The sequence below is a fragment of the Phycodurus eques genome, chromosome 9, assembly GCF_024500275.1.
Source record: "Phycodurus eques isolate BA_2022a chromosome 9, UOR_Pequ_1.1, whole genome shotgun sequence".
NCBI lineage: Eukaryota > Metazoa > Chordata > Actinopteri > Syngnathiformes > Syngnathidae > Phycodurus > Phycodurus eques.
Genome location: NC_084533.1, coordinates 14,437,630 through 14,462,495, shown reverse-complemented (window position 1 = coordinate 14,462,495; position 24,866 = coordinate 14,437,630). Strand labels below are relative to the sequence as shown.

At 42.4% G+C, this 24,866-nt stretch overlaps 1 protein-coding gene across 2 annotated transcripts in view; it reads left to right on the top strand.

Moving 5' to 3' along the window:
* LOC133407941 (neuroligin-3-like) overlaps window positions 1-24,866 on the top strand; it is a 186,886-nt gene that overhangs the window by 141,682 nt on the left and 20,338 nt on the right. The window lies entirely within an intron of this gene.

Here is a 24,866-nt window from a genome sequence, read left to right as displayed (position 1 = left end):
CAACACATGAGAATTGAGAATGTGCCAAAAATGGCCACAAGCAATCTGAAAGGATAAGAAAACTGAACAAGGCCATTCTGTCAGTAAAAAATATACATTATAGTAATCCCCAACCACGGAGTCATGGACCCGTACCGGACTGCAGGCTGTTTGGTACTGTGTCTCACAGAAAGACTAAAAAAAAATGGAATCAGAATCAGAATCATCTTTATTTGCCAAGTATGTCCAAAACACACAAGGAATTTGTCTCCGGTAGTTGGAGCCGCTCTAGTACAACAGACAGTCAATTTACAGAACACTTTGGGGACATAAAGACATTGACAAAAAACAATTGTGCAAAAAGATGCAGAGTCCTCTAGCACTTAGAGCAGTTCGAATGACTAATATTGCAATAGTACTACTATTCGAATTAGTCATTCGAATAGTAGTTCGAATGACTAATATTGCAATAGTCCATTGTGCAAAGGGCGCTGAGACTTCAAGGAGTGTATGCGGTTTAAAGTGACGAGTAGTGCGATCATCTGGGACAATGTTGGTTGTGCAAATGTTACAGATACTCCTCAATCAGTGTGCAAATGGAGCAGATGCTACTCTGGCATGAGTGGCCAGTATATGCAAATAGTGCAGCATGGCGAGACAACTACAGTCAGTGCACGAGTAATACATAATTGGCCCCACAGAAAGGTGACAACGAACTCAAGTCAAAAAAAATAAAAAATAAATAATAATTTCCAGCTTGTTGTAATGGAATTATAGGTTAGGTGTTTAAGAAGTTGATCGCAAGAGGGAAGAAGCTGTTGGAATGTCTACTAGTTCTAGTTTGCGTTGATCGGTAGCGCCTACCTGAGGGAAGGAGCTGGAAGAGCCGGTGACCGGGGTGCAGACGGTCCGAGAGGATTTTGCACGCCCTTGTCTTAGTTCTGGCAGCGTGAAAGTCCTCAATGGTGGGTAGGGGGGTACCGACAATCCTTTCAGCAGTTTTGATTGTCCGTTGCAGTCGGAGTTTGTCCTTTTTTGTAGCAGCAACAAACCAGACTGTGATGGAAGAACAGGACTGATTCGATGACCGCTGTGTAGAACTGTCTCAGCAGCTCCGGTGGCAGGCCGTGCTTTCTCAGAAGCCGCAGGAAGTACATCCTCTGCTGGGCCTTTTTGAGGACGGAGTTGATGTTGGTCGCCCACTTCAGGTCCTGAGAAATTGTAATTCCCAGGAACTTGAAGGTCTCGACGGTTGACACAAGGCAGCTGGACAACGTGAGGGGCAGCTGTGGCGAAGGATGCCTCCTGATGTCCACGATCATCTCTACCGTCTTGAGCGTGTTCAGCTCCAGGTTGTGTCGGCCGCACCACAGCTCCAGCCGCTCCGCTTCCTGTCGATATGCAGACTCGTCACCGTCCTTGATGAGGCCGATGACAGTGGTGTCATCTGCAAACTTCAGGAGCTTGACAGTCGGGTTCGCTGAGGTGCAGTCGTTCGTGTAGAGAGAGAAGAACAGCGGAGAGAGGACACAACCTTGGGGCGCCCCAGTGCTGATGCTGCGTGTGGATGAGGTGGCCTCCCCCAGCCTGACCTGCTGTGTCCTGCCCATCAGAAAGCTGTAAATCCACTGGCAGATGGCAGGTGAGACGCTGAGCTGGAGAAGCTTGGTTGAAAGCAGTTCAGGGATGATGGTGTTGAACGCTGAGCTGAAGTCCACGAACAGGATCCTCGCATAGGTCCCTGCACTGTCGAGGTGTTCTAGGATGAAGTGCAGTCCCATGTTGACTGCATCATCCGCAGACCTGTTCGCTTGGTAGTCAAACTGCAGGGGGTCCAGCAGGGGACCTGTGACACTCTTGAGGTGGTCCAGCACGAGACGTTCAAAGGACTTCACGACCACAGATGTCAAAGCGACAGGCCTGTAGTCATTCAGACCAGAGATTGCAGGTTTCTTGGGGACTGGAATGATGGTGGAGCGTTTGAAACAGGATGGAACTTCGCTCATTTCCAAAGATCTGTTGAAGATCTGAGTGAAGACTAGAGCGAGCTGGTCCGCGCAGACTTTGAGGCAGGATGGGGACACATGGTCCGGTCCTGCCGCTTTGTTAATCTTCTGTTGTTTGAAGATGCGTCTCACATCCTGTTCATGGATGGTTAACGCAGAAGTCAGAGGTGTGGTTGTGGTCGCGGGTGCGGCCGGGTGGGTGTGTGGAGTGAAACTGTCCTTTTCAAATCTGCAATAGAAGGTATTCAAGTCGTTGGCTAGTGTGCTATTGTTCTCAGCTTGGGGGGATCGTCGCTTGTAATTAGTCAGTGATTGGAATGCATGCCAGACTGATTTTGAGTCGTTCGCGCAATCAGGCAACTACATCCAGTTTTAATGGTCAGTTGTATTTGTAATCATTTGTTTTTATTTGTTTCTACGGTGACCTGTCAAAATGTCTTATTAATAGGCTTGGGGAGCACTGCTTTATTGTATGTGTATTTGGTAGCTTGAACATACAGAAAATGGAGGAGACATGGTCACAACACACACAACCCCGTAGATATGGATACTGTACAACTGTTGCCCTGGCATCTCCAGCTCCTATGGGATTAAATGTTGTTAAATTTTGGCCTGCGTAAATATTACTCCCCTCCCCCATCTCAACCCATCTCACCTCAGATCCGTGCACGAGCAAACAAATACACACGTCCACACGCAGAGTGCACGTGTACATGTAAGTCCATGTATCGTCCCACTTCAGGGGATTTGATGTAGCTACAGCTGTTCTCCTCCTGGCACGGGAGGCAAGGAAACACAACAGAGAGAGGAGAGTATGTGAAAAATAGGGAAACGGACAGATTGCGGTGAATTGCCTTTTACTACGGAAGTAAAAAAGAAGAATTATGCACTCTCTCACGCACCTATTTTCTTTTTGTTACCCCTCTACTGCATACAGCCTGGTTCAAATGTATAAGACTGATAATCAGAGGTGTGTCCGCTGATGCAGAAAGCGCAACTTAATGCCCTCGCTGCACAGCGACACAGCCTCCGCCACAGCAACAGCAAAAAGCTATGTGGCCCCTAGGCGACACTTGACGTGCGCACGGCACAAATTGTTGCCACGGAGATCATCTCTCGTGATTGGTCCGTTTTAGTCACATGCTGTGATGACGTACTCAGCTATTTAGCCGCACATAACACCTGCGCTGCCGCCTTCTCGATCGATTTTGCAATATAATTAAACGCTGGTCATCTAGGTCCATTTGTTCTAGCAGGCACTGTACCACGGTCGCCATTGTTGTTGCTTTGTTCCTTGTTCCGGAAAGTAAAAACGGCTAGCAGAATTGGCCATAAAATGCAGAGGAAACTCCACCCTGTGGTGTCCTAGCCAATACCATCCGTAGCGACACCCCCGACTTGGAGGAGTACTGCAGCACATTTTCAAAAGAGCGCGCGTGGGTTGCGCTCGAGTATGAAGGCAAACTGCGCACGGGATAGCCTCAGTGACGTCAGCGTGGTCGCCGCCCGCGCGAGTCTAAATAAGTTTAAGACTGCCAACATTGTTCCTCAGCATGCACTATATAAACAAAAGTATTGAGATACACTTCTTAAGTAATATTTGGGCTGACTGTTAAGCCTTCATCTTTGCAAGACCTTTTGAACAATTCAATACTTTTTACTACAGTTGCAAAATTACGGGAATTTAGAAAATTTAAATATATGGGATTAATGGGGATTAAAAGGAAATTACAAAATTGCAGTTGTGCCCTTAAATTTAGTTGAAATGGGAAAAATGTATTATGCACACTTATGAATTACAAATTCATAACTGGTGGCACGGTGACTTGGTGGCACTGGTTAGCACATCTGCCTCACAGTTGTGAGGACCCTGGTTCAAATCGCGGCCCAGCCTGTGTGGCGTTTGCATGTTCTCCCCGTGCCTGGGTGAGTTTTCTCCGGGCACTACGGTTTCCTCCCACACCACATCCCAAAAACATGCGTGGTAGATTGATTGAAGACTCTGAATTGCCGTAGGTGTGAATGTGAGTGCGAATGGTTGTTTGTTTCTATGTGCCCTGCGATTGGCTGGCGACCGGTTCAGGGTGTACCCCACCTCCCGCCCGAAGATAGCTGGGATAGGCTCCAGCAGCCCGCGACCCTAGTGAGGATAAGCGGTAAAGAAAATGGATGGATGGATATTTATAACTGACACAGTCAATATTTATGTTACTTTAATTGCAAGTCCACTGATGAATAAACAAAATCCTCTTATTTTATGATCGCTATGATTAGAGCTGCAGCCATCGAATACTTTAGTATTCGCGTATCCTACTAAAACTTTTGTCGAGTAATCGAGTATTTGGATAATTTTTTTTGTTTGTTTAATTTTTCATCTAAATAAAATGTAATTTATTTTTGTAAGTTTTGCTTGCTTAAAGTGCAGTTATGAATACACAAGAAAAAACAACCCATTTCACTTTATAATTATTGACCAATTGGTTTAGTTTTTTAGATAACTGTATTTTTTTCTTAAATTCACACTGAGCAGTAAACTGTATTTTATTGTCTCTTAAACATTTTCAATGAGGCAATTTCAAACACAAATAAAAATAAATAAAAAACAAATATAAATCAACTTCTGTTTAAACTTTGCATTCTTGTAAGTATAAAAAACATAAGGCATTAATTTAAAAAGGCATAAACAGCCTTTATGTTGTGCGCGTTAACTAGAACAGTTAGCATTTTAGCATCCAACATAATACAGTATGTGCAGTACACGGTGTATATGTGGCCTACGGTATATATTTTGACTCTACCGATCAATTGCAATACCGCTTGTTGATGACGTCATTGTATCTGCGTTGTGTGAAAAGGGCTTCAAGCATGTCTGACCATGGAGCTGGAGGAGCTGCCAGCCCTTTAAGTGCTACGTGCGTCAAAGTCAAACAGTCAGCCATCCTCCCTTCTTTCCTGGCTGCTCGAGAGCTACTACTTTATCCGTTTTTACTTCCAAAGGGTGGAATGACCACGTGTCCCAGTATGTTTGTCCATATAGTGTATATTGAAGCAGATTAAACCCCTCAAGGGTAGAAATCACACAATTCCCCTTACAGTATCTGGGCCACAGCCCAAGCAGCTGTGCTGGCTTTCGGAAGGCTTTGCTCAAAGCATTTTAATTTAACTGTATGTAGTGCTGCTCTGCCACACGTCTATAAGGTCATATTGGTTTACTATGCTCTGAAACTGTGAGTAAATATGAGCGTGTGTATTAGATTTGGGGGGCCCCGAGATGAAATCTGATTTTCGTGAGCTTAGCGGGAGCGATGGCTTGCTGTTACACGTCCACACATTCAAAGCCACATCTGGGAGCTCCTATCAAATAGACATAAGGTTCATGTTAACCGTGAGCCTATTTCCTTGAAACAACTCCACATCCTTGTTTGTGTAGCACACCGTTAACATTGACTCTTTATGGATAAACATGCTATGGCATCCCTCTTTCACATCGGTCATTGCAATTCCTGCCAGAGCATGCGGGGATGCTTTTTAGGAGGTGGATCTTGTAATGAAGACAATTAAGCAGTGAGATGACTCAGCGGATATTGAGGAGTGACAGTTAATTTTAGTCAGAGGTGTGTGCCAATTGATAACAGATTGATGTCACAAACTGGCTTGGACAAGTAATTAATATCTATCACACCATCTCCATTTAGGACACTAATGTATCATATTGAATGTCATTGGAGAAAAAATTGGAGTGACAGGAAACATCTAAATGTCTGGCTCTGTGTCAACCTCGTTTGAGCTTAGGATCATATACGTTGGCCAACAACCCCCTTCATACATAGCAGGTCAGAATTTAACTGATTAATTACAAGTCAGCATCATTCCATAGATATAAAAAGGCAGAATCGTGACACCTGTATCTTCTTTGTAATGAGTGCATGCTCAGTGCTATTTTCTCATGCAAAGAACTTCTACTGCCCTTAATCCCCTCTTATCCTCCCATGACCTGCACCCCTCCCCCCACCACTCTGCCTTTAGTGGTAAAATGAGAATGGATGCCCACAAACCCGTTTATCCATGTCTGTGTATTTTCGACTTTTGCCTTAGAGTAGGCAGAAATCATCAATCCATCCATCCATTTTCTGAGCAGCTTATCCTCACTAGGGTCGCGGGAGTGCTGGAGCCTATCGCAGCCACCATCGGGCAGGAGGCGGGGTACACCTTGAACTGGTTGCCAGCCAATCGCAGGGCACATATAAACAAACAACCATTCGCACTCAAATTCACACCTACGGGCAATTTAGAGTCTTCAATCAACCTACCATGGATGTGTTTGGGATGTGGGAGGAAACCGGAATTCCAGGAGAAAACCCACGCAGGCACGGGGAGAACATGCAAACTCCACACAGGCGGGGCCGGGGATTGAATTCCGGTCCTCAGAACTGTGAGGCAGACGCTCTAACCATTCGCCCACCGTGCCACCTAGGCAGAAATCAGGGAAGCCAAATTGATGAATGCTTTTGTCCGCACGTTTTAATCTCAATTACCAAGTCAGCATCACCACAACACTGTGTCTCTCTATCAAAATAAAGCGATTTAAATTGATTGATTCACATTAGCGTTGTGACTGATCACGGCTCACGGGCTGAATGTTGAATTCCTCTGTGGGCAGCACATTTAACTCTTAAATGTCTGAATTTCTAGTTGATTTAATTTGTTTGAGTCAGTTTCATGGTCAGCCAGAAGAACTTTCCCAAGCCAAATTTATGGCAGCAAATGTCATAACCTCGTTTTCTCAATGTGCACTTATAGTAAGTGGCTAAGGTAGCTCAAGAGTCTGCCACAGTAATTGACTCAATGGGACTTTACCGTATGAACCAAGAGGCTCTGAATGCAGACATAGTGCTCTCCAGGGATAGCCTGTTGTCAAACTGCTGCTATTCAACACAGATAAGACACACAAACACACACACTCTCACTCATGCACACACTAGAATGGCACTCAAAAGACAGCACTATTTTGGATTCTGGGAAGGGCGTTTGTGACTCAAATGAGAAAAAGAAGATATTCAATTAAGATTATTAGTTGGTTAGTAAGGATGTTACTTCCTGGTTCACAGAAAATGCCATTTGTCAGTGGATGGGACTTATTAGCATTTGCAACAACTATAAGATAATATAGATTCCTCTATTCCTCCAGCAAACCGTTATCTAAAACAGTTTGTGTTTTTACACAAACATGCATTGCACATTAATTTAAGATTATGAATTGCCCATAGGTGTGAGTTTGAGTGGGAATTGTTGTTTGTTTATATATGGCCTGCCATTTGCTGGTGACCAGTCCAGGCTGTCATCAAAAGTCAGCTGAGATAGGCTCCAGCTCATCCACGCCCCCACTGAGGAAAAGTTCAGTAAGAAATGGATGGATGGATGGTATGTACTGGAGTAGGCTCCCTCTTGGTACTGGAAGATGACGTAAAACTGCAGAACCGTACCATTTTTTTATTCAGGAATGGGACAAACTGTCCTAATGTGACTCAAACTGCAAGAGAAAATACATGGGTTTAATAATAGTGGAAGAAATGTGGAGTGGTGTATTTGTGGATACTTGCTGAGTCATTAAGCATAAGCATTCTGGAGTGGTGAAACAGTTCCATTCTGACCCAAATATGAAAAAGCAAAAATAAATACTTCTGACAAAAGTGAAAAAAATCTGTGCCCCCCAAATTTTTGTTTTTTTTGGTTTATATGTCCATGACATTGAAGACTACTTTCTGGTTAATGGAGAATGTCAGAATATATTGGGTGACAAGTCTATTAATTCCATTCCGCAAGGAGAACGGTTCCATTTTGATGCCATTCATCAATTCATCCATCCATCCATCCGTCCATTTTCTATACCCCTTATCATGTTCAAGGTCGTTGGGGGCTGACTCGGTCAAAAGGTCAACTGCACCCTGGACTGGTCACACTCAATCACAGGGCACATAGAGACCAATCAACCATTCACACTCACATGCACACTGTCGCCAAGTGGGAACTGAACCCATGCTGCCTACACATAAAGAAGGCAATTAAATAACTACCAGTTACTCCATTGTGATTCATACAGCAACTATAAGTAAATTGTTCTAACTGTATGTTGTTGGGTTGTTGTTTTTTTGCACCATTATTTCATAGGTTCTCCCGTTGCTTGGCACTTTTTACATGGCTTCAGAAAATATTGTCAAAATCAGCTGTGTAGTTTTTGTTTAATCGTGCTAAAGAACAAACTTATTTTTGTATTTTTTTGAGTAAGGCTCATGTCCACGGTGTGTGTGGACTAGGCAAGCGCCTAGCATCTCCATCCTATTTCCATTCACTGTTCATATGGCATGGCACGAATTAGGCTAAGCCCGCATGGCATCTGGCCACAGGGTTGGTGGCACAATGAGCAGAGCAGGGGCCAGTGGTGTCAGACACTGGGCGAGAAGCAACACACAAATGCACACAGCTGGAAGAATGTTTACGCTGCTGAAACCTGAGCCCAGTCTTGCACGTTCATGTCTGCTTCTCAAGTTAATCAGCTTGGATGCAGCTGCTGGTGTGACCGCTGACCCTTAAGGAGGTTGTAATAGGTGGAGCCATTCTAATAGGAATAGATCTATCATTTTGCAAGAGGAGCAGGAATTGCAGAACATCAGGGGAGAGACTTTCTTTTTCCAAATCCTTCTGATTATGGTTCATTAACAGTGTTTTACAGCATTGTTGATGGTCTTGGTCAGGAAAAAAAGGTTGCACTGCGTGTGGTGCCTAATTAGCTTGCTAAATTACATGACTGAGTGTGCCCACCAGTGCTCGTCTTGTGGGTGTACTGTATTGTAAATATGACATTTAGCCTAAAGATATTTGGCATTTGCTGGAATAGGATTGGACAACCATTGAGAAACAATTCATATGCAGAGGGTGCGCATGTGCAGCACGTTTATGCTCTTTGTGTACATGCAAATTGTGTACCCTTTGAATGGATGCTGTAGTCAGATAGGATCAGACAGACTCTTAAAGGCTTCTAAGCCAGATCAAATGTATTAAAAGAAAAGGGCCGTCATAAGCAATGCGATCCACCCACTGTCTCCCTCTAGATTGGTATCCATCTCTCCACCTTCAATACCCCCACAGCTAATTTGTTTCTGCAAGCGCTTAGGTCAATTTGCCGTTCAATTTTTGCCTGTCTTTATTTCTTCCCATCATTGGTCTAAACCCGTCTGGATCCCCTCAAGGGGACGTAAACCCCTTGAGATGATTTGTCTGTCACAAATGCAACTGTGCCCTCTCAGTGGCTTTCCTTGGCTCAAAAAAATGAGTTACATCCATCCCATCTGGCTGTCACAGGCAAAATGTAGCCAAGAATAGAAGCTTGCCATCCTTCCACATTTCATGGCTGAGCTGACAAAGTCATGTGTGACTTATATCTTTGACCCTTCAAGTGACATACTCTACATCTGATTTGTACTTAAGGAGCTTTTCAGTGTACTCTTTGTCTCTTGTTGTTGGTTGTTGCTGCACATGAGCTTTAAGGTTGCTCAGATGTGAAAAATATTGTATATTTAGAAACATTAGGCATCATGACTTTGACTCCTGTCGCACTGCTATCACGCGGACCATCCTCCAATTAAGCACAGTGTCTGTGGAAACTATAGGCTATAATCATTTCCTCTCAGCTCCCTGATCTGGAATCTATTTGTGGACACAGCAGGAGGTGAGGGAGAAATCAGAAAACATCTTTAACAACTTGTCTCATCTAATGAGATTAGCAGAGCCGCTTACACAGTCATGACATAGAGATACACACAGATAACCCTGTAATAACTCATTATTCTTCCCTTTCCCGCGTTGGCGCCGATTTGAGGTGGCGTGCATGTTGTTGTGCCCCATATCAGACCCATATCTAAACACAACCACGGAATTGAGCGAGCGTGGTGAATGTCGCCTCGAATGCTAGAACACAATGAAGGACATGGAGATAACAGCCTTTGCTTCTCACAGACTGCGGCATTAGTGACACATGAGTGCAAATGGAAAAATTCAGCTTGTAGGCACCTTGTGTTAACGCTCTATTGATACTTCCATATTTAAACTACCCAAATTTTGGGGGAAATACGCCTTTAAATTTTAATTATCATCATTAGCAACTTCATGCCAGACTTCAGTCAGTATCAGTGGGTTAACTCTGTGTGTGTTTTGCATTTACTTTGTCTTTTTTCTTGGCTGTAATGTAAACCTGACGACATAATAGAGATTAATTATGTGATAATCCTTCTTATTTTTCCACTTGCATGACCTTTCAAAGTCTAAACGTTATGCCTGGATCAGACTGCAAGACAAATTTGGTCTTTCACATTTACATAATGTCAGACTACTGCCATAAAATCTTGGCATATCCGAAAACCACGGTATTCCAAAACCACCGTATCCCGTCTTTTACAATCACTGAGCTTCATCTTGGCAAATCAAACACTGTCGGAGTGGCTTAATCAGAAAACGTCTCACCGGATGCACCATGGCGACGACAATAACAATGGATCGCGCCAATGTATTGTGTTGGGAAAAAAAGAACAAAATGAGGAAAAACGTGGTGGTCATTACCAGTGCTCGGGAGAAGACGTTCATTCAAGGATTGCTGAAGGTATGTTGCCGGCATTCTGTCGAATCAAGCTCTAAAGCTTCGGTAAACATTGGTTTGTGCACATGAATAAATGTTGACAACTGTATGCAAGTATGTTGACAACGTCAAGCACGGGAGGCGATGCGCCAGTCCCAATACACAATCCTATTCGTCGACATCAAGGTGCGCTGTTGGAGAGTTGTCAGTGATATGTCACATGACAAGGAAGATATCCAAAAAAATGAAACATGCTATACTTCATTCCAGCGTCGTAGAGCTATCGTAGGGCCAAATCGTTGGTCATGGATTATGTCACACTAAGCAAAGCAAAGCAAATTTATTTCATACACAGGGTAACTCATTGTGCTTTACATGATAAAAAGCATTTAGGGAGTCATCTTCTTGCTGGTCTCGTTGCTAATAGTAGGCTTGTGCTAATTAGCAGGCCACGCTCACGTAAGGGGGTATCAAAAAATATTGGAATATGGCAACAACTGACTACAAAAAATGTACAGTCCCACAGGTTTACAAATATCCAGTAGTCGCTGCTTCTAATTTTTTTGGAAGAAAAACAAGCTTATCTGTAAGTAAAATGTAAACAGAGGCGAACCAAGCAGAGCGAGCAGAAAAGCATTTGGACTGTGTGAGAGTGTCTGCACTGCTGCTACTGCCACAACAGAAAGTTTTGTCCTTCCCGCCAAAATATGTCGGGCACGATCTGGGAAATTGCCCGCAATAGCTAATCAGGCCAATATTGGGGCTAAAATCCTGTAGTTTGATCTAGGCATAACAAGCTCACCGCCTGCTGACAAGCTGTTATAGATGCATCAATCCATTTTATACCGCTTATTCATTTCAGGGTCACACCCTGGACTGGTCACTAGTCAGTCACAAGGCACAAACAAACCACCATTCACACATACGGACAAATTAGAATTATCAATTCAACTCAAATGGATCTATTTTGAATGTGTGAAAAAGCCGTAGTACCTGGAGAAACCCCACACAAGCATGGAGTAAACATGCAAACTCCCCACAGAAAGGTCAGAGCTGAGATTTAAATCCAGAACCTCTGACTATGAGGCAGAAATCCTCGGCACATATTCCACTGTGCCGACAGCTTAGTACAGTGATTTAATGATTTTGCGTCCTTACAATTATTTTTTTTTTTTACTCGATGTAATTGTTACTCGTGTGATAGTTAAGAATGAAAAAAAATGAGGTGCTTGCCTTGAAGAGGCACCATAACTTTTATTTATTTGTCATGAAATTTAAAAGTCTAAAGAGTGTTTTAGTGGGAGTTTAAAAAATTATAAATAGATACATGAATAAATGAATTAGTAGATTAATAAATAGCTAACTAATTAATAAATAAATTAGCTAAACACTAAACCAAACAGGTGAGTCTTGAGCCTCCTTTTAGAAGCATCAACAGTCTCTGTGTTCCTGATGCCGTCTGGGAGGCTGTTCCAAATGCGTGGGCCGTAATGACTGAATGCAGCCTCTCCATAGGTTTTTGTTCTAGTTTTTTTAAGAATGAAAAGGCCAGAGGACCTCAGGACCCAAGAGATATATAATAATGATATGATGGGCCAAGATCATTAAGACATTTAAAAACTAGTTAAAGAACCTTAAAACCGTTAGGGTCATGGATGAGCTGGAGCGTGTCCTAGGTGATGCGACAGGTGGGGTGCACAGATTCACACTCACTTTCACACCAAAGAGCAATTTAGAGTCTTCAATAAAACTAACACGCATGTTTCTGGAATGAGGGAGGAAGCCAGAGTACCTGGAGAAAACCTATGCAAGTACAACCCCAATTCCAATGAAGTTGGGACGTTGTGTTAAACATAAATAAAAACAGAATACAATTATTTGCAAATCATGTTCAACCTATATTTAATTTAATACACTACAAAGACAAGATAATTCATGTTCAAACTGATAAACTTTATTGTTTTTAGCAAATAATCATTAACTTGGAATTTTATGGCTTCAACACGTTCCAAAAAAGCTGGGACAAGTGGAAAAAAAGACATCAAACACCTGTTTGGAGCGTCCCACAGATGAACAGGCTAATTGGGAACAGGTGGGTGCCATGATTGGGTATAAAAGGAGCTTCCTTGAATTGCTCAGTCATTCACAAGCAAAGATGGGGCGAGAGTGTGTGTGAGAAAGTAGTCAAACGGTTTAAGGACAATGTTCCTCAACGTACAATTGCAAGGAATTTCGGAATGTCATCATCTACGGTCCATAATATCACCAAAGGGTTCAGAGAATCTGAAGAAATCACTGCATGTAAGCGGCAAGGCCGAAAACCAACATTGAATGCCCGTGACCTTCGATCCCTCAGGCGGCACTGCATCAAAAACCGACATCAATGTGTAAAGGATATCACCACATGGGCTCAGGAACACTTCAGAAAACCAATGTGAGTAAATACAGTTCAGCGCTACATCCATAAGTGAAACTTGAAACTCTACTATGCAAAGCAAAAGCCATTTATCAACAACACCCAGAAATGCAGCCGGCTTCTCTGGGCCCGAACTCATCTAAGATGGACTGATGCAAAGTGGAAAAGTGTTCTGTGGTCCGACGAGTCCACATTTCAAATTATTTTTGGAAATTGTGGACGTTGTGTCCTCCAGGCCAAAGAGGAAAAGAACCATCTGGACTGTTATGGATGCAAATTTCAAAGGCCAGCATCTGTGATGGTATGGGGCTGTGTTAGTGCCAATGGCATGGGTAACTTACACATCTGTGAAGGCACCATTAATGCTGAAAGGTACATACAGGTTTTGGAGAAACATATGCTGCCATCCAAGCAACTTCTTTTTCATGGACGCCCCCCTGCTTATTTCAGCAAGACAATGCCAAACCACATTCTGCATGTGTTACAACAGCGTGGCTTCGTAGTAAAAAAAAAAAATGTGTGGCGCATTATGAAGTGTAAAATATGACAAAGGAGACCCCGGACTGTTGAACATCTGAAGCTGTACATCAAGCAAGAATGGGAAAGAATTCCACCTACAAAGCTTCAACAATTAGTCCTCAGTTCCCAAACGTTTATTGAATGTTGTTAAAAGAAAAGGTGATGTAACACAGTGGTAAACATGACCCTGTCCCAGCTTTTTTTGGAACGTGTTGCAGCCATAAAATTCTAAGTTAATCATTATTTGCTAAAAACAATCAAGTTTATCAGTTTGAACATTAAATATATTGTCTTTGTAGTGTATTCAATTAAATATAGGTTGAACATGATTTGCAAATAATTGTATTCTGTTTTTATTTATGTTTAGCATAACGTCCCAACTTCATTGGAATTGGGGTTGTACAAAGAGAACAAAAACTCCACTGGAGTCTGAAGGCCATAATTGAAATTCAGACACAGAACCTCAGAAATGTGAGACACACTAGGTCATCTTGCGTTTTTTTTTTTTACACATCCGAATGTAAAACTGTTACTTAAAATATTGCATATACAGTAGGTTTTATGATGGTGATAGCTTGACCCCGTAGCAGATTCGTTCCATCATCCATTACCAATCAGAACAAATTACCAAGTTTATTTAAACATATTGTTGTTTGGCCTTTAATGTTCCACTGTACTAAAAAAATAACCGCTATAACCATTAAGTGATGAGACATAGTCTAAGTCTATGTTCAAACTGCAGGGTATGATGACCAATTCAGATTTTTTTGTCAAATCCGATCTTTTTATGTAGTCGTTCACATTACAAAAACAAATGCTACATCTAATGTGGACAAAATGAGTCTGTGGTGGCATCATACACATGCGCATAATACAGGACATCACCATGTGCATGTGCACAAACATGAGGCGCTATCTGTTTACAAAACAAAAGTAAAAGTGGCCCTGCGTGTAGCAAGTTTGTGGCAATTTCAAGGATTTTGTGCAACCGGAGCCAACATTTTCTTATATTTATCAGTTCTAAAGCATCTTCTTTTTTCCACTTACTGTGACTAAGTCCGCCATATGCATTTGTGTGTCTGTTTTGTTGAACAATTCTTACGTTTGTCACCTTTTGATGACATACTGTGCGTCCAAACTGCACTCGCATCCGACAGAGATTCAATTTATAGCCACATACAAAAGGGCCGTGGGTCGGATTTAAACAAAAATGGAGTTGTACTGTTCACATTGACATGAAAAAAATCAGATCCATGTCACATTAGGCAAAATAAAAATAGGAATTGACCTGCAGTCTGAACATGGCCTAAGTGGGTGCAAATACAATAGCATTTCCTCCACACATGGATTCAATGTCATTTTTAAATAAATAAAAGCATTGTACGACTTGGAGTGCCACATACAAGTCTATCGTCCCAAACAATACATCACAAATGCAACAAATTTCTAAAACAATCACACAGAATTGATTTAAACAATTCTGTTTTAGCCTGTTACGACATTATACAAAACACGGCGAAACATTCCAAAGTAGTAAGCCTAAAGAAATTCAACAAATTACAGTGCAAATTATTTTGTACTCAGGTTCTGCCTCCCTGATGATGAACAGCCAGAATAATGCGTTCAAGTAGGAGATGGAACCCTGCTGTACTGTGCATACAGACAGAAGGATGTGCTTGTATTGTATGTGTGAGCAGTGTGTTGTATTGACCAGTTAATGCTGCTTGTCTCATCATAATTTTTAGGACATACAACACTCACCAGTCTCGGATGCATATCGATCAGCAGTATAGCCCGTCAATTAGGTCATTTTTATTTATCCTCTTCTTACCCATTCTTGCCTCTTGCCATATCCTCTCCTCTCATTTCTCACTCACTTCCCTTTCTCCTCCAACCTTCCTATCAGTCTTCTTTGCTCTACTTTTCTATTTCCTCCCTTTTTTCCCCTCCATCCACACTTACGGATCAAACTCTTTATCTGGCCAAAGCTGTTGCCTGCAGGCAAGCAGGCAAGCTCTTCAGCGGCTCGAGCTGAAGACCAAACAACGTTATATAAGGTTAGCATGAACCACGTCTCACATTGATAGATGACAACACCGGCCCCTCAAACACGGCCTCTTTTATGGTCCGGATAAAGAACAAGAAGGTCAGTCCTTCTGTTTTAAACTCTGCTGCTCTTAACTAAAATACTGTATTGCCATGGCAACTCCAGGAAAGTGAATTTAAATTGTGTAGGTTGGTAGTAGTCTCTTTTGTGCCTATTTATCACGATTATACTTCCTAAATGTATAAGATTGAGGAACCATGGCAGGTTGTATTTGGGGAATCTCGTGACATTATATTTGTTGTGTCCAACTGTACATGTAATACAAAGTAACAGCCTTATATGGATTACTGCTCACACATGCAAACACACTCTGTAGCTTAGATACAAGGATTGCACCATCCAACTTTCCATGCTCCTGATTCCGTCAGATGCATTTTGAAGTTGACGGGTTTGATGTTGGACAGAGACTTAATGGACCAGAAGCATGATGTAAAGTAGGTGCTGTTTCTGGGCTTCTGGACCAAATGTGAAATTATCCGTAGGCTAATGCATGATTTGACCACAGACCCTAGTGTTTAAGTAGCTGTAGCCGCAAGACTGGAGCAGCAAGACGGTAGCCATGGCGACAGGCAGCTTTAACCCTACGACTGCAAGTGACCAAAGATGTAAACTGGGGCTAATTCATAGACCTGAGGTGAAACAAACCACTTCAGATAGCTTTATCATCCATAACATTCATCCATCCATTATCCACACCGCTTATCCTCACTAGGGTCGCGGTTATGCTGTAGCCTATCCCAGGTAACTGCGGGCAGGAGGCGGGGTACACCCTGAACTGGTTGCCAGCCAATCGCAGGGCACATAGAAACAAACAAGCATTCGCACTCACATTCATACCTACAGACAATTTAGGGTCTTTAACCTACCGTGCATGTTTTTGGGATGTGGGAGGAAACCGGAGTACCTGGAGAAAACCCACGCAGGCACGGGGTGAACATGCAACCTCCACACAAACAGGGCCGGGATTTGAACCCCGGTCCTCAGAACTGTGAGCCAGATGTGCTAACCAGTCATTCACTGAGCCGCCTTAGCTTTATCATTTGGTGTAAAATAATGATTCCTTGTTGGAGATGAAGCTTAAAATGAATAATAGAAAAAACAGCATAGAGGGAAAGAGTGAAACTTCGCAAGATTTTCACTACACATATTATTTAGTTTTTCATTTTTAAACAGAGGGTACGCTGTATAGTGCACTGGTCTGTGGAGATTTGCTTACAGTGAGAAGATGGTGAAGGTAAGATAGCTCAGAGGATTCAGCCTTCGTTGGGCGCAGGCTTATGCCTAATAATTAGAAGGGGGGAACTCAGCACGGGCCCACGGAACAGAGACAGCGAGAGCTCGATCGAGAGCGATGCAAAAGAGAGCAAGGGAAAGATTAAAGAGGAGGAAGAAGCATGTAGAACATCTAGCAGGAGCTGTAGGGAGAGAGCAGTGTGAAAAAGAACATTCTGTTTGTCTTGTCATATTGCTTGTGAGGAAATTTGAAAGATTTAGATTAGATTTAGATTAGCTCTTTGAAATGCTCAGTTTTGTTTTGGATTTGCAATGTTTGTCAAATTTGACTTTGATATACCAAACATTCAAGGTCATCCGATAGCTATCACATTTTTCCCTTTTTCCACTCATCGGTAACTACTCAGCTCTGCTCTACTCTATTCAGGTACTAGCTGGTACTATTTCTAGTACCTGGTCAGTCAGGGTTCAAAGCATGTGGAGGTGATACAAACAACACTCGCTGGTCACTAAAATACATGGAAATGCAAAAAATACACGTTTGTATGCTGCAGTTGTGCTGTCTAGTCTCTAAATTGCTGCTTTTTTCTTCCTGCTCAATCACCATGTACCGTGAATACAAATCTTCTTTCCTGCAATGTTACCTCCACCAAGCGCAAAGGTGAGCGGTTTCGTTGGCTCCCATGAGTTGATTGGTTTGTGTTTTAGTTACAAAAATATAATTTTACACTTTGCCAGGAATGATTTATGTTAGTATGGAAACCACATTCTTTCCACTACTGTCTTTCTAGTAGTTGTTCGTTAGCGAGGCTTGTGACTGATACGCAGCATGGTTTTCATGGTTTCTATTTTTTTAGGGGGTCCTTGGTTTATGACGGTTTATGACGGTTTATGACTGTATAACATTACAAAGTTACAAACAGTGCACAGGAGTAATTTGTGCAGCGGTTTTAAGAATACGGCATCATTTGGCATGAGAAGTTGTTGTGATTTCCAAACAAATATTTTCTGTAATTTTGACTTATATGTTAGTGTAGGTTAGTGATAGACCTTGGTGTGTTGCGGTTTATTATACAAATCTGGGTCATGTTGTTGTCATAAACCGAGGGCCCCCTGTACTTTTCCACTGTACAGCGAAGCCAAGGAAAGTGGTCGAACACTACAGATTTTCTTTGCTCTCTTGATGACATTATAAAGGCCTTTTCACACTGCACATAGCGGATCACACCTATTCATTGTTTATGAGCTGCATCGCAATGGCAAACGCCCAAAATTTAAAATGTTCAATTCGGACAGCAGCGCACTGTGACGACAGGCAGTGCATCCAATAGGAGAGATGGTGATGGAGTGATTTTAGAGTGACAACAGCAAGAGATTTTGGATTTGGAGGACATAATAATAACGCTGTGAACCAGTGTCCCCATCTTGGGGACAAAAGATAAATGATGTACCGTGATTTGCTAAAAAGGCACAGTGATGCATGGAGATCTCCACTATCTTGAATATACTAGGTTGGTTGAAAATTGTAGAAATGTGTGACATTAGCAGTTTTAACTATAGAAACGTTAAGCTAAAATATAGCATAGCCCCACATGCGTCACTTGTATCACAACTATCTATCTAACTATAAGCAAGTAACTACTGGTACTTTACGTTACACCAGGCTACTCCTTGTTTGGTAGGTCCGCAACCAGTACCAAATAGAGTATGTACTGTACATACTTGCGCCTGGCCGCCATCATCCTTGCACCATCCTGTGCTCTGCCCAGCAATGAACACCATGAAAACCAAGGGCACTGTGAAAACGGATTAATACTGTAACGTTTTGTTTCTTTATTGTTTTTTTAAATCGCCTCCTATATCCCAGGGCTAAACTGATGAATTTCACTCCTGATGCTCCTGTTACATTTGCCAGCTGTTCCAGATTACAAACTATCACACTCATTTACAGTGCTTTGTGGCTTCATCGCTAACAGAACATCCTTGTCCATTAACACACATACATGCTGCTAATTGCAGGAGCAGTGATCCAAAGCACTCCTGTGTCATGTTACTCTCTCCAGAGATGGCCTATTGGCTTGTTCAAACCAGAATTTAATCCAAATTACACTTGTCCAAAGATAGTGTGAGACCGCAGTTGTGAATTGTGGCTCTCTAACCTATCCAAGAGTCATCAACTTTTTTCCCCTCCCTATATCGACAATAAATTATTCCCAGAACCCACACTACCAATCCGGAGCCTGAACCACATGCCCGTTTAATGGGTGTCTAGTGAGGGGGCAGTACGGCCAAGGTCAGCTCTCCACAGCGTTGAGATGGCAGCGGTGCTCTGCGACAGCATTTTAGCAGCGACCCAATGAGCGATTACCTCGCAGCTCCAGTCATAATTCAGTGTGACCTCAATCTGCCAGCAACGCTATGCTTTGATGGATCTGCTCATGGTTTAGGTGTTGGGTCCTAGCATGTCAAACAGGCAGATAACAATAGGGCGATCTGTTGCTTCTACAAAGGAAAACCATTTAGATAGGAACTTACAGTGAGTGTGTTTCTTTTTTTAAGCAACGTAAAGAGTTTCTTAACTACAATGTTACTAACATTAACCCCATCACGATGATGCATGTGTGCCGATTTATCATCTGTATGTCATATCAATCAAAGTCAGCTCTGACACACCTGCACACACACACACACACACATATACATCCTGCTGTGGATAATTAGTGGATTCTGTCAGTGGGTGATCAGTGCGAGTGCTCCCACCCCACGGCTCTTTCTCTCTCTCTCTCTCTCTCTCTCTCGCTCTCTCTCTCTCTCTCTCTCTCTCTCTCTCTCTCTCTCACACTCTCTCTCTTTTTCTCGCTGACCTTCCCCTGTGGGCTTGCTAACACAGTGGGGCTCATCACACACAGCTCTAATACATATTTATTGCCCCGATGACAGCTCCTGTGCGCTAGATTTATTTGATTCTTGGAAAACAATAGTGAAGCCCAACTCACTCTTGCGCTCTTTCATCAAACAAAGCAAAAGATAAATCTCGTGGTGTCAGGCCTGTTCAGTTCTCCTCAGCAGTCAGCCATCTGCAGCTTTTGACGCACACGCTGGCAGGACCATGCAGGCCCTGCATTCTTAGCATTCCTTTAAATTTATGTAAATATACTTAATATAGGCGGCACGGTGGACGACTGGTTAGAGCGTCAGCCTCACAGTTCTGAGGACCCGGGTTCAATCCTCGGCCCCGCCTGTGTGGAGTTTGCATGTTCTTCCCGTGCCTGCGTGGGTTTTCTCCGGGCACTCCGGTTTCCTCCCACATCCCAAAAACATGCATAGTAGGTTAATTGACAACTCTAAATTGCCCGTACGTGTGAATGTGAGTGCGGATGGTTGTTTGTTTGTATTTGCGCTGCGATTGGCTGGCAACCAGTTCAGGGTGTACCCCGCCTCCTGCCCGATGATAGCTGGGATAGGCTCCAGCACGCCCGCGACCCTAGTGAAGAGAAGCGGATGGATGGATGGATGGATACTTAATATAAAGTACACTGTATGGACCTCTCAGAGGATGGAAAGATGGGGCCTTTGGTTACCATTATTGCCTGCAGACAATGGTTCTGCACAACTTGCAAACAACGTTACATACGACATCTGATATTTATGTACCGATACTGAAAACAGAAAATGCCTTAAAATGGTACCTTGACTTACGAGTTTAGTTCGTTCCCTTACCAAGCACCTGACCAAATTTACTCATATATCAAATACATCCCCCCCATCCCCAAAAAAAACATTATTTGTTTTAATAAAGAAAAAAAGCTCTGTATTGTATGAAAACAAAAGAGAATGTAAAAGTGTAATTACTGCTCTTACACTGTAGTGTTATTACTGTTTGTACACTGTAGTATTCGTGTGTTGATGTGTGCTTTTAGGGGGTGTGGCGTAGTGAGTGACATCAGGAGCTGGAGCAGGTTAGTCTGCATGTGACAGCTGGGTGTGAGTTGGCGGCCTACAGCAGCTCCTTGAGAGTGTCCTCATTTAATATTTGTGTGTTTGACAGTTTGTCCCTTCAATAGACATCTGACAGTGCATCGGTGACTGTGGCTATTTAGTCATCTTATCAAGTTTCAGGGTGAACTAAGGTGTCCACCCCAACTATCTTTGCTCACTTAACAGATTAAGAGCTGTGTACCAATACTTTCAACCAAATATGCCTTGTTGATCACAGACCTTCCCTCCAGGCAAATATGTTCTCCTTCAACGTATGATCAAAATGTTTAAAAGTGGCGATGGCAACAAAGGGCAAACTCCCTGAACCATCTATGCCTTTTCTTGCTCTTCATTAAGTTGAGATGTGAAGAAAGGACTAAGGAGAGGGGAAACAAGGGCAGGGGAGGATAGTGAGAAGGATGGTTAGGTGCAATACAGTACATCCTCCCACCCACACCAGTAAATTGCATTTTATAGCTGTCACTCTGCTTTCAAAGTCGGTGTAATCCTCGACATCTGCTTCTGCTACCTGAGATGCAGCACAGGCCGGCACCCTGCATAGACGCACCGCTGATAGGTCAGCTTGAAGGGCAGTGGTGCTCATGGTGGCTTTCACATCCAATGTGATTCATTTTGTCGAAAAAGAAACAACGAACAAAAACTCCAGATTTACAGAGAAATCCATTTCCCGCAAATCTTCTTATTGGCATTTCTGACAAATACTGTATGTCTGTGGTCCAGAGGCTATTTTGTAGTGGTCAAACTGTTTTAAAAGTAAATTGTTTTGGCATTTTCTATATCGCTTGTCCTCTCATTAGGGTCGTGGGTAAACTGGAGCCTATCCCAGCTGACTTTTGGTGAGATGCAGGATACATCCTGGACTGGTCGGCTGTCAGCTGCAGTGCACATATAGACAAACAACCATTCATATTCACATTCACACTTGGACAGTTTAGAGTCTTCAATGAACCTACTATTCATGTTGTTAGAATGTGGGAAGAAGAAGGAGTACCCGAAGAAAAGCCACGAAAGCACATGGAGCATATCCAAACTCCAAACAGGAAAGCCTGAGCTAAGATTCAAACCCAGAACCTCTCGACTGTGAGGAAGACGTTCTAAACACCAGTTCACCATGCTGCTGACTATATTTCACTTTATGCCAAACAAATCCAATCCACCAGCATTGTTGTAACTAAACGAGCTCAATGAATGAAAGTTCATGAACTTGTTTTTTGCGAACGTGAACTCAACTTAGTTCATTTCTGCCTCATGAACATAATTGAGAACCCACTCATTCTGGCATCAAAGAACAGTTTTCCAACGGAAGTTCATTTTCATTCAAGAGTGCCAGGTTTTGTGAGGGACTTCCAGGAAAAAATTGTCTTGAACACACTATATCGGCAGATAAATGTTGTATTTAGCAACTGATTCAGTGCTGCCATGGCTGCCATTCATGGCAGGCACTTCGCAGCTGTATTCAGGGAGATTATGTACGTGAATGTGTTCTTTGATGGTTCTTTTGTAATACAGTACATAATTGTAAAAATTGATTAGGCCTACTAGGAAAATTATTTAAACTTTAAAATATGAAGCTTTGTTATTGATGTATGAGGTTCCATGACTGGTGTCCAAAAAGATAATTAAAACCCAAAGTACAAGTTTTCCCCTTCAGTGTAAACCAGACGATCAACCAGCACGTTTACAGAGATCCTGTGACATTTGCTTCGTTCAGTATGCGAAAAGACTCAAGAGCTGTGGCAGGACACCTCATGGCTGCTTCACAATGACATCGCTCCTGGGAAGCTGACTGGTCCTGGTCTAGAACAACATACCCATGCTGGAGCAACCTCCCTACTCACCCGACCTGGATCTGTGTGATTTTTTTTCCTTTTTCCCAAGGTCAAGAGGGTTATCAAGGGGACCTGTTTTGAAGACTTGGACGACATGAAGATGGCCGTGACAAATGAGCTGCTGAGGATGCCGGAAGAATCCTTCCAGGAGTGTATGAAGGCGTGGGAGAGAAGGCTGCGAATATGTGTTAGATTCCGGACAGATTATTTTGAATGGGGAAAACGTAGTTTGGATTTGAAATATATGTTTGGTGACATCAGTCCTGGAACCTTTCTGACACACCTCGCAAATAGTTTTATATACTGTATAGTGCTCCTCATTGGTTGAGGTCAAAATTCTTTGAAAGACAAACCAAGACGTGTTTTGAATATATCTTTAAAGTTTTAGAATGATTGGATGGTCAATGAGTTATGACCAATTTGCTGCTTAGCCCTGTCCCTGCATAGAGGTTTTGGTTTATGGATCATGGCCAATAAAATGCCAAAGGAATAACTTCATAGGACTATATGACTATAACGCAGGATAATTCATTTTAGCAAATGAGACCGCATGTTTCACATTATTGCTATGTCAATGTCTACAATATCTATTGTCTTTGCATCATTGCAATTAGAGTGGTTCACATAGCTGATTTAAATGTAGGTGGCAGGGGATGAATTCTCATTCAGTGTGCAGTTCACAAACACAATTGTAAATGATCAGTCTAGGTTGTCTCAACTGAGATAGGTTCTTCAGAATAGATAATCCATCCGGAATAGGGCTGGATGATATATTGTTTGAGCATCGTCATCGCTATGTACGTGTGCGCAAAAGACAAAATCGCAGGGTCCGCTGCGATGTTAGTGTACTTAATATGCAGTGAATCAACTGTAATATTAACAAAGACCAGCAGAGGGACATACAAATAAGATTACCGTCGACGTTACGGTAGATTATAACCAGAGGTGGGTAGTGTAGCCAAATATTGTACTCAAGTAAAAGTACTGTTACTTTAGAATTATATGACTTAAGTAAAAGTAAAAAGTAGTCCTCCAAATATTTACATGAGTAAGAGAAAGTACTCAGTGAAAAAAACTACTTAGAGTAACTGATGAGTAACTTCTGATAAAAAAAATAAAAATAAATAAAAGATCAGAGCATGACCGTCAAATAATATAAAAATATTTTATGGGAGTCCACACACACCTGCCACCATTTCAAGTCCCCATAAACCAACAACACATGCATTGGGCATGAAACATTATTTCCTTTATTCACTTAAATGACCGAATAAAGAAGCTGTTTGCTGACCAGACTTATTGATAGTGTGAATGTGTGTGAGAGAGAGAAAGCGAGAGAGAGAGAGAGAGAGAGAGAGAGATTAAGATTACATACAGCATGGCACATATCACCAAGAATCATGTTTTACAGTGTTTTATGACCATAAAATAGGGCTAATGTTGCAAGGTGCACTGCCAAAACAACAATAGAAACATCTGCAAGTTCCTGCAGGATGTTTTCTCAAGTCCGAAGTGGGCTGAAATATCCACGTTTGGACAGACGCAAAACAAAAAGCTGTTGTTTTTTGGAGTCTCTAAAGTAAACACTCGCGTGGCTGTTTTTTTCCCCCCCAAAATGAGTCATTTTGATAGGCCTGTGAAGGCTTTGTGTGCGGTCATGTGACTTCCTTGTACCGTATGATTGGTGACTTGAAGTCAAATGACACGAGTGATCACGTTGGATTGGCGCAACGGCACCCTACGCGGAAGTCAAAGATGAAGTATAAAAGTAGATCGCGCACGCAATAATGGATAAATAAAAGTAGCGAGTGGCATGTTGATGATTGTAACAGAGTAAAAGTATCGATTCTTCTTAACATAAATACTCAAGTAAAAGTAAAAAGTATGGTGCATTCGAACTACTCTGACAAGTACAATTTATCCAAAATGTTACTTGAGTAAATGTAACGGAGTAAACATAGCGTGTTACTACCCACCTCTGATTATAACCCTTCAAACAACACACAGAGCAGCCCAGACTGTTATATACTTATCTCATTGTATGATAACTATAAATGAGGACACAGGAAACAATGTACACCAGCTGCGTTTCATGTATCGCTCTTCAGAATGAAATTAATGTGCGTCGCAACAGATTACATTTGGGGGG